Source organism: Rhinoderma darwinii, chromosome 9 (genome assembly GCF_050947455.1).
Source record: "Rhinoderma darwinii isolate aRhiDar2 chromosome 9, aRhiDar2.hap1, whole genome shotgun sequence".
NCBI classification, from domain to species: domain Eukaryota; kingdom Metazoa; phylum Chordata; class Amphibia; order Anura; family Rhinodermatidae; genus Rhinoderma; species Rhinoderma darwinii.
Genome location: NC_134695.1, coordinates 49,558,814 through 49,567,927, shown reverse-complemented (window position 1 = coordinate 49,567,927; position 9,114 = coordinate 49,558,814).

Sequence of the window (9,114 nt, the reverse complement as noted above, 5' to 3'; positions counted from 1 at the left end):
GTTGATGGATGCGTTAAATGGATGCCTAGGGTCAAATGCACACGATGCTTATTATTCGGATTTGCCGCGCAGATTTTTGTGCGGCAAATCCGCAGCATAATACAGTACCAGCAAAGTAAATGAGATTTCAAGCAGTCTCATCTACATTTATTCTGCACAGAAATTGACCTGTGGTGCGTGTTTTAAAATTTGTAGCATGTCCATTTATCCTGCGTTTATGCTTTTGAATCGTATCTGACTAGTTTAAAAATAAAAAAATAACACACCAAAATCCGCAGCATAAAACCACACCTATTTCCACATCAAAATGTAAAAACACATAAAAAAACGCACTATTAGGCCAGGTTCACACGGGTGGGATATGCTGCGTAAAAACTGCGCCGCTTATCTGACCTAAAACCTGCAGCTCCTTTCGTTTGAAAACTCGCAACACATTGTGGTGCGGTTTTTTTAACTGAATTATCGCTGGGGAGAAAAATAAAAAAACAATCATGGTTACTCTTTGCGTGCAGTCCGGCCTTCCTGGATGATGTTGCAGGCAATGTGACGCTGCAGCCTGTGGTTGGCTGCAGCGGTCACATGGGATGCAATGTTATCCCAGAAGGCCGGACTGCAGGAAGAAGGAGCTAGTTCTGGGTAAGTGTGTTTTTTCTTTTTTCCTGAGTTGCGGTTTTTGTGGCGGAATCGCTGCGAATCTGCTGCAAAAGTCGCAACACATGGCTGGCTATCTGTTGCAGGTTTTGCATCCCCATTGAATTCAATGGGGGAAACCTGCAACAGAAAAGCAATGAAAACGCAACATAAATTGACATGCTGCGGATTTAAAACCTGTTTTCTTCGCAGCGTGGGCATGACATTTTCTACACGGAATTCCATTGCGGAAATATGTTCACGCTACGTGGGAACCCGGCCTTAGGTGCGGATTTTAAATGCTGAATTTAATGCAGATTTTCTGCACCAAATTCTACAACATGTGCATGTAGCCAAACAGTGGCATCCGTCACCCATTGGCGATAATCGTATCAGTTTAACGTATACATCATAAGGGTCCTGAGAATTCATCACTTATCCGTTGAGGGCGACGGGTGCCATAAGTGATGGATGCCAATGCTAGATACGTTTAACGTATAGATTGGGATCTTTTTAAATGTAGGCCAAAAGACGTGATGTGAACATGGCCTACCTCTTCTGTGCATGGGCTTCCTGACGTGTCCTCTATGGATAGAAATGTGTTCTTATGAGTAAAGGTCACATCACGAGTAGTCTATGCAATGTCTGTTGATGCAGCCACAAAGTAAGTATAGCATTTACATATACAAGAATGAAGAGATCAGGAAAAACGGGGTAAATGAAAATGAGCTGTATATTTCATCCTTCGCAGTAGTAACTGGAACCAGACGCTTCTTATACCAATGTTTCACATCCCTGCCGAATCTGAACATCGCTATGTATTGAATCTTGCAAGGATTAACAAAAAAAGCGTTTGGCTAACATCAATCTTGTGTATGGCCAGCATATAAGATTTCCTGTGTTTTTTTTTTTTTTTTTTTAATAAAGATTTGTATTCAATACATTATAAAATTTTGTACAAAATTTAATGCACAATAAAAAGAAAATACAACATACATATTTAACAAGCATTTTGTCTTTAAACCCCTCCCTCCCCCCCATGACCGGTATGGATTTTAAATTACACAGCCAACCCTAGGTGAGAGCCAACAAGTTGGGCCTGGGCCCCCCAGAACCCTGGGCTTTTCTCAATATACGGCTTTTTAACCAGATAAATAACCCTGTTCTATTCGACAGCATATAAGATTTAGTGACGTCATCAAACGGCTATAATCTCTGGCCTGCCAAAATTAATCCAGGAAGTCTCCAAACATCTATGAAGAACATCTAAAGAACTGCGGGAGTCTAGCTTCAGCAAATGTCAATGGTGACTCAGAAAAACAAACCAAAAACTTGGGAAAAATTTTTTTTTTTGGGGACCTCAAAACCATTAATGCTTGCACCCATATACAAAACCACCTGAGTGATAGACAAGCTAATTTGGATAATGTTCTATAGACATTTGATTTAAAAGTTGACGTTTTTGGACAGCAGAGGTCCCAATAAAACTAGTATAAGGTATATACAGGATTACACAGTAAGAATTTTTCACCAACAGGTGGTGCTAGTGTGATGGTGTGGAGGGGATTGCTGCTCTAGGAACGGGAGGACTTGCCATTATGGAGGGAACCGTAAGTTCTGTTTTGTAGCAAAAAATTCTTAAGTAGCTTGCCCAGTCAGTTGTCCGTAATTGGGTTATGCAGCAAGATAATCATCCAAAACCAAAAAACAAATCTCCATCTAAATAGCTGAGGAGAAAAACATTAACATCTTGGATTGGCCTAGTCAATGTCCTGACATGAACCCAATAGAGATGCTGTGGCAGAGACTGAAATGAGCAGTTTTGCAAGGAGTGGGCCAAAATACCTTAAAGGGGTCGTCCAGAATTTTTTTTAAAAAAAAAGTTCTGCTTTTTCAGAAACTGCTCCACTCTTGTCCAAGAGCTTTACTTGAATAGGGATTAGCAGCGATACCAAAACACCTCATAAACAAGAGTGGCGCTGTTCCTGTAAAAACATCTTTTTTTCCCCTAATATTTAACTGATTTATAAGTCTAAGGATAACTTAGAATTTTTTTCATTTTTGTTGGTAAAGGTGGTTCAAATCAATTTACCTGAGGGTAGAGAAGGGTTTGGGTCTGGATGAGACTTGCACAAATCCATGTAAATGCTGCAGAAACAACTCCATTTAGATGTTTCAAACTAAATTTCCGTCGCATAAATTTCTGCTATAAGGCTCAGGCTACGCAGGGACTTTGGCCGGGAAACCAGGAAAACTATCTAGATGCCAAATAAAATAAACCTGGTGCAGAAAAAGACATTATTATGCGGCTTCTGGTGATTCCCAGCCCTGAGGCCCCATGCACTTGACCCTAAAAATCATCCGTAATTGCGGACCGTCTTTACGGACCCATTCACTTCTATTGACCACGTACACCTTCACATATATTTGTGGGAAGGTGTCCAGGCTGTAGAAGTGTACCGCAAATTATGGAAAATACTTTGTATGGGAGCACGGGCTGAAAATGTGAGTGGCCGGCCGTGCCCGTAATCGCGGGCCGTAATTGCGGGCACAGCCGTCTGCATGGGGCCTTAGTAGGGTTTCCAAATGAGCAGATGTTGCTTTGACATTTGTAAGTAATGTAAGTGAATGTGGCCACATTGCGACTGTCAAGTCCTGGGAACGTGTGGGTCGCAACACAGCCACATTCACTTACATTACACAGTGGCCATCATCCACAAATGTGTTAAAATTACTGTATATACTGCACACGGCCAACAGCTATTATGCTACCAAAATGAGCCCACAGAATACCGTGTATAAAAAACAACCACCTTCTCGCAAGTTTGTATGAAAATTCAAATGTACGACTATAATGCGTATTAAGGGTATGTTCACACGAGGGCGTCCGTAACGGCTGAAATTACGGGGATGTTTCCGCCTGAAAACATCCCCGGCATTTGCAGGCGCTTGAACGCCGCGTCAATGACGGACGTAATTGGCGCTGCTATTCATTGGAGTCAATGAATAACGGCTCCAATTACGGCCAAAGAAGTGACAGGTCACTTCTTTGACGCGGGCGTTTATTTACGCGCCGTCATTTGACAGCGGCGCGTAAATATACGCCTCGTGTGAACAGACAAACGTCTGCCCATTGCTTTCAATGGGCAGATGTTTGTCAGCGCTATCGAGGCGCTATTTTCGGACGTAATTCGGGGCCAAAACGCCCGAATTACGTCCGTAATTAGTGCGTGTGAACATACCCTAAAGCAGACCCCTTATGCCAACAAAATGTACTCTACAAAAGTTGTGAGCATTTCATACATACCACACATGGTCACAGGCGCGTATGTTAAAGAAATACCAAAACCGCAGGAATGTGCCCAAAAAATGTTGTATGCAAATTAAAATGGAGATTATATAGGTATATGCTGCTCTCACTTCAACCTGCTCTAGGTCAGGTTAGATCGCAGCTAGAGCTGTGATCTAGGTCTTGCTTTATAGCCAAGAGTCATAGCTTTAAAACAATGCCTTTAGTAGCAAGGATGTATTTGATACACAATTGGCTACTAAAGAGCCAGTACGTGCAGTATGAGATGGAAAGGGTTAGAGAGGACTGTGCTGATTAATTTCTTTATATAGCTGCATAGCAGGTGGTAGCACTGGTTTTCTTATTCAGATCTCCCTGCACAAAGATAAAATGCTGGCTACCTCTATCCGCCACTAGAGTGTCGGTGATGCAATGGCTCCGGCACTTCCGATGTTTTTGTTCTTCTGTTCGCGAAATGTACCGAACACACGTGTTCTTCTGTTCCTATGGGAGGACGGAAAAACATAGTGCAGATGTGAACGAAGCCTTACACTATCGTATTGGGATAAATTGAGGTGAGAAAAAACTCTGGAGTGCTTCTTTAATTTGATGTCTATATAGAGGATTTGGCGATCTGTTTAGAAAAATGGAGCTCCAACTACTATGAAGATATACATAGCATGATTTCTGTGGATTTTACATTCAAACTTGCGGGTGCAAAATCCACAGCGTATTACAGTAGCAGCAAAGGGGATGAGATTGAATAAATGTCATCTATATATAACCTAAAGAAAAAGATGCCAATGAACTAGAAATGTAAGAAAAATGGAAAAATACTTTATTGAAAATGACAAATAGATGTACAATAATTAAAAAGAATCCACAACCAAGAGGTTAAAAAAGCCATGCAAGCCATGCAACTCATAGCAATGAGCAAGCCATATAGGCAAAGAATAGTAATAAATGCCTAGTGGCAAAACCTATCACTGTATGCATCTATAAGCTGCATCCTGTCCACAATAATTAAACAATTGAATGAGCATGTGCCATGTGGAATGGTAATAAGGATAAATAGCAAAATAACAACAGAGAATAGATAATATTGACAAATGAAGCAATATCAAAACAAATTGCAGCAATGAAGCATACCCATGATAGGTCCAGGACTGAGTGCACAGCAAGATGTCTGCCCCAACGTGCGTTTCGGCGCAAATGCCTTCGTCTGGGGGTAGCGTTGGACAATGCAAGTGACACTTTTAAGGGGGAGCCAGCCAATTGTTATGAGGTATCCAAAAGGAGGGATCCCATATGTAAAAAAAAAAATATATATATATATATATATATATACCTCGCTGCATAGTTACAGGTCGCTGCCTCGAAGTGAACCAAGATGGCCGCGCCGCCGGAAACGCCGGTCATGAGGGGCCGGAGCCGGATACACGTCACCGCGCCAGCTGACGCGGTCACGTGAGTCCGAAGTTCGGTACGTCACAAGCGGCGGAACGGAGGCCGGTCACTCGTCCACCAATTGGGAGCGACACAGCGAGGAACAGGTAACCCTGGATACAACAGAAATATAAATGGGCTGGCTCATGCGACAATAAAATGGTATTTAATAGCTTGGCCATAGTCGTTAATGAGACTGGGAAAAACACAATAATAGACGTAATAATGTACATGAGGAAACATGAGGAAAAATGAATGGATGTTTCACAACATATTAGAATATCAGAAAAAAGAGAATCGTGAATACAATGGTTATAAATTGCTAGGCTTACTGTAGCAAATAAAATACATATGTGAGTGGCAAAATACAAATGTGAAAAGAGTAAAAAAGATGATGCATGAAGCAAAGTAAGTAGTGATGTGATAATAATGAAATAAGGAGTTGCAATTAAAAAGAGTGAAAAATGAGGGAATAAACAAATGATGATGTGATAAAAAGAAAAAGTGAAAAAATTTGAAAAAATGAAAACGGGCCCTCCATACAGTGAAATACAATATGAGGACATATAAGTGAATATAATGTGGTACAGAGCAAAATATGATATTAATATGTAAAGGACAAGTATAATAAGGTAAAATATTTATTCAAACCTACATATACCCATAAAAGAATATAGTGAAGAATAACAAATCACTGATAAGTATGTTTAAGAGAAGAGACCATAATATCCAACATGTAGACAATCTCAATGGTAGTTGATGAATAAACGATATACCATCGATGCGATTCCAGTGGGCCAATTTTTACACATCAAAAAGATTTGTTCTACTGAAGAAGATCTCAAACTTCGTTCTGACGAATTGGGAGATAGGTTCACTCAGAGGGGTTACAGCCAACGTAGCATACGTAAAGCTCGTCATCGAGCATCAGAGGTGAATCGACAACAATTACTTCAGGTCACTCCAAAAGATCGTAAACAACCAAACACATACAGAGATGGAATACGGCACATACATCCCCATAGAGAATGCGAACGGGAGCCGTTCCATCCACTATGCTGTACGCCGTCTGTGTGGGAACGGCGCATGCGCCGCTCCCACACAGTCCAAAAGGAAGGTCTTCGGCCGAGCGACATTCGGCGCCATTGTCATGTGGACCGGAAGCCGCGGCCGGACAGTAAGATGACTACTTCCGGTCGTGGCTTCCGGACATATGTTCAGAAGCAAGGACTAGGAGCCGAGGGAGCGGACGGAGCGGAGGGAGCGGCAGCGACAGGATCAGGTAAGTTATGTTTGTGTATGTTCGTGTTTTACTGTGTGATTACCACTGTATTTAAGCCTACTATACTGTGCATTCGCTCAAAATATGGCGGCACACAGTGTAGGAGGTTTGAACATTCAACCCCCTCCTTTCTCCTGCCACTAGCCAGGATAAAGGAGGGGGATTAATTGAGCACACTAGAGTGTGTCTTCTCCAATTTTGCAGCATAAAGCAGTGAGGTTGCTTTACCACATGCCAATGCTGCAATTTTGGGAATTGCTCCCTCTAGTGACCAGCACATGTTAATGTTATAAATTAGAATCTAATTTATAATATTTCCTGACTTGTGAAAAATGTTAAAAATTAGAACAATGTGTAATCAGGTATATACTAACTCTTTAACTAAAAAAAAATTTAAAAAAATTCTAGCGACACATTCCCTTTAAAAGGTCCTTCACTTCTGCTTCCATTTTACAATATCCAGATGTCTCACGACAGTTCTCGTTGTGGGTTGCTGCCTCGTCCATTGGTGCTGGAGCACTTATTTTCCAAAGGAAGTCTAAGGCTGGGTTCACACGACCTATTTTCAGACGTAAACGAGGCGTATTATGCCTCGTTTTACGTCTGAAAATAGGGCTACAATACGTCGGCAAACATCTGCCCATTCATTTGAATGGGTTTGCCGACGTACTGTGCAGACAACCTGTCATTTACGCGTCGTCGTTTGACAGCTGTCAAACGACGACGCGTAAAAATACAGCCTCGTCAAAAGAAGTGCAGGACACTTCTTTCAGACGTAATTTGAGCCGTTCTTCATTGAACTCAATGAAGAGCAGCTCAAAATTTACGGCTGTCAGAGAAACCTCGCAAAATGCGCCTGAAAACAGTCTGTCTTTTCAGACTTAAATTCCTGGTATCGTGTGCACATACCCTAAGGGGAAAGCTGTCTCCTGTGCTTTCTTCTCCAAACTCTTTTCGGTTGCGGAAAGAAACTATTCCATTGGAGATCAGAAGCTCCTGGCTATTAAACTGGCCCTAGAAGAGTGGAAACATCTGTTTGAGGGTGCTGCACACCCTGTTGTCATCTATACTGACCATAAAAAGCTCACCTATCCAAGTCAGCATGTCTGAATCCACGTCAAGCCCGATGGTCTCTGTTCTTCTTCACATTTAATTTTCTACTCATTTTCTGCCCAGCTGACAAAAATGTCGAAGCAGATGTTCTATCCCGTTCATTTGAGACTACCGACCTGGAAGAGGATCCTCAGCACATCTTCGACTCCTCACGTATAATATCTGTTGCTCCTCTACAAATCAGAGACATTTCTCCAGGGAAAACCTATGTTCCTCCGGTTTCTCTCCTGGGGTCACAACTCCAATTTGACAGGTCAATCCGGCACGAGGAAGACTTGGGACTTTATCTCTCGCCACTATTGGTGGCCCACATTGACCAAAGATTTTGTGGACTATGTCTCCTCATGTACCAACTGTGCCCAAAACAAAGCTACTCATTCCAAGCCTGCGGGTCTACTCCAACCTCTGCCGGTTCCTGTTAGTCCCTGGCAGAATATTACTATGGATTTTATTACAGATCTTCCTCCCCCTGCTGGATGCACCACTGTCTGGTTTGTGGTGGATCGTTTCTCCAAGATGGCACATTACGTCCCTCTGTCTGGCCTTCCTTCTGCTCCTCGCCTGGCCAATCTCTTCATTCAGCATGTCTTTAGTATGCACGGATTGCCTCTCCTCATTGTCTCTAATCGGGGCGTCCAGTTAATTTTCAAATTCTGGAGAGCTTTGTGTAACATTTTGAACGTAAAACTGGACTTCTCTTCTGCAAACCGCCCTCAATTCAATGGCCAAGTGGATTGAATTAATCAAGTGCTCAAAAACTATCTCCGCCATTTTGTTTCAGCTCAACATGACAACTGTGTACAACTCATTCCGTGGGACAATATTGCATGTAATAATCATACAAGTGAAGCTACTGCTACTTCTCAGTTTTTTATAGTTTACAACCAACATCCTCATATAAGTCTCTCTGCCTGCTACCTCCAAAGTTCCCGCAGCCAAGATTTCCTACGGAAGCTTTCTTCAAATCTGGCAACAAACCCAGACATCGATCTTGCAGGCGGTGGAGCAGATGAAGAAATACGCTGACAGGAAGAGAAGGCCACCTCCTCAATTTTACCCTGGAACGAGAGTCTGGTTGTCCTCCAAGAATATCCATTTAAAGGTTCCTTCCTACAAATTTGCTACTAGATTTCTCTGTCCATTTGAAGTGGTATAACAGATCAATCCTGTGTCCTACAAACTACGCCTGCCTGCTGCCCTCAGAATCACTAACTCCTTTCACATATCTCTCCTGCGACCTGTAGTTCTCAACCGGTACAGCAAGTCCCCTAAGTCTGCAACTACTCCAAGCGGTTCTTCAGATATCTTCGAGGTCAAGGAGATTCTGGACTACAAGGAATCTCCATGAATAAGC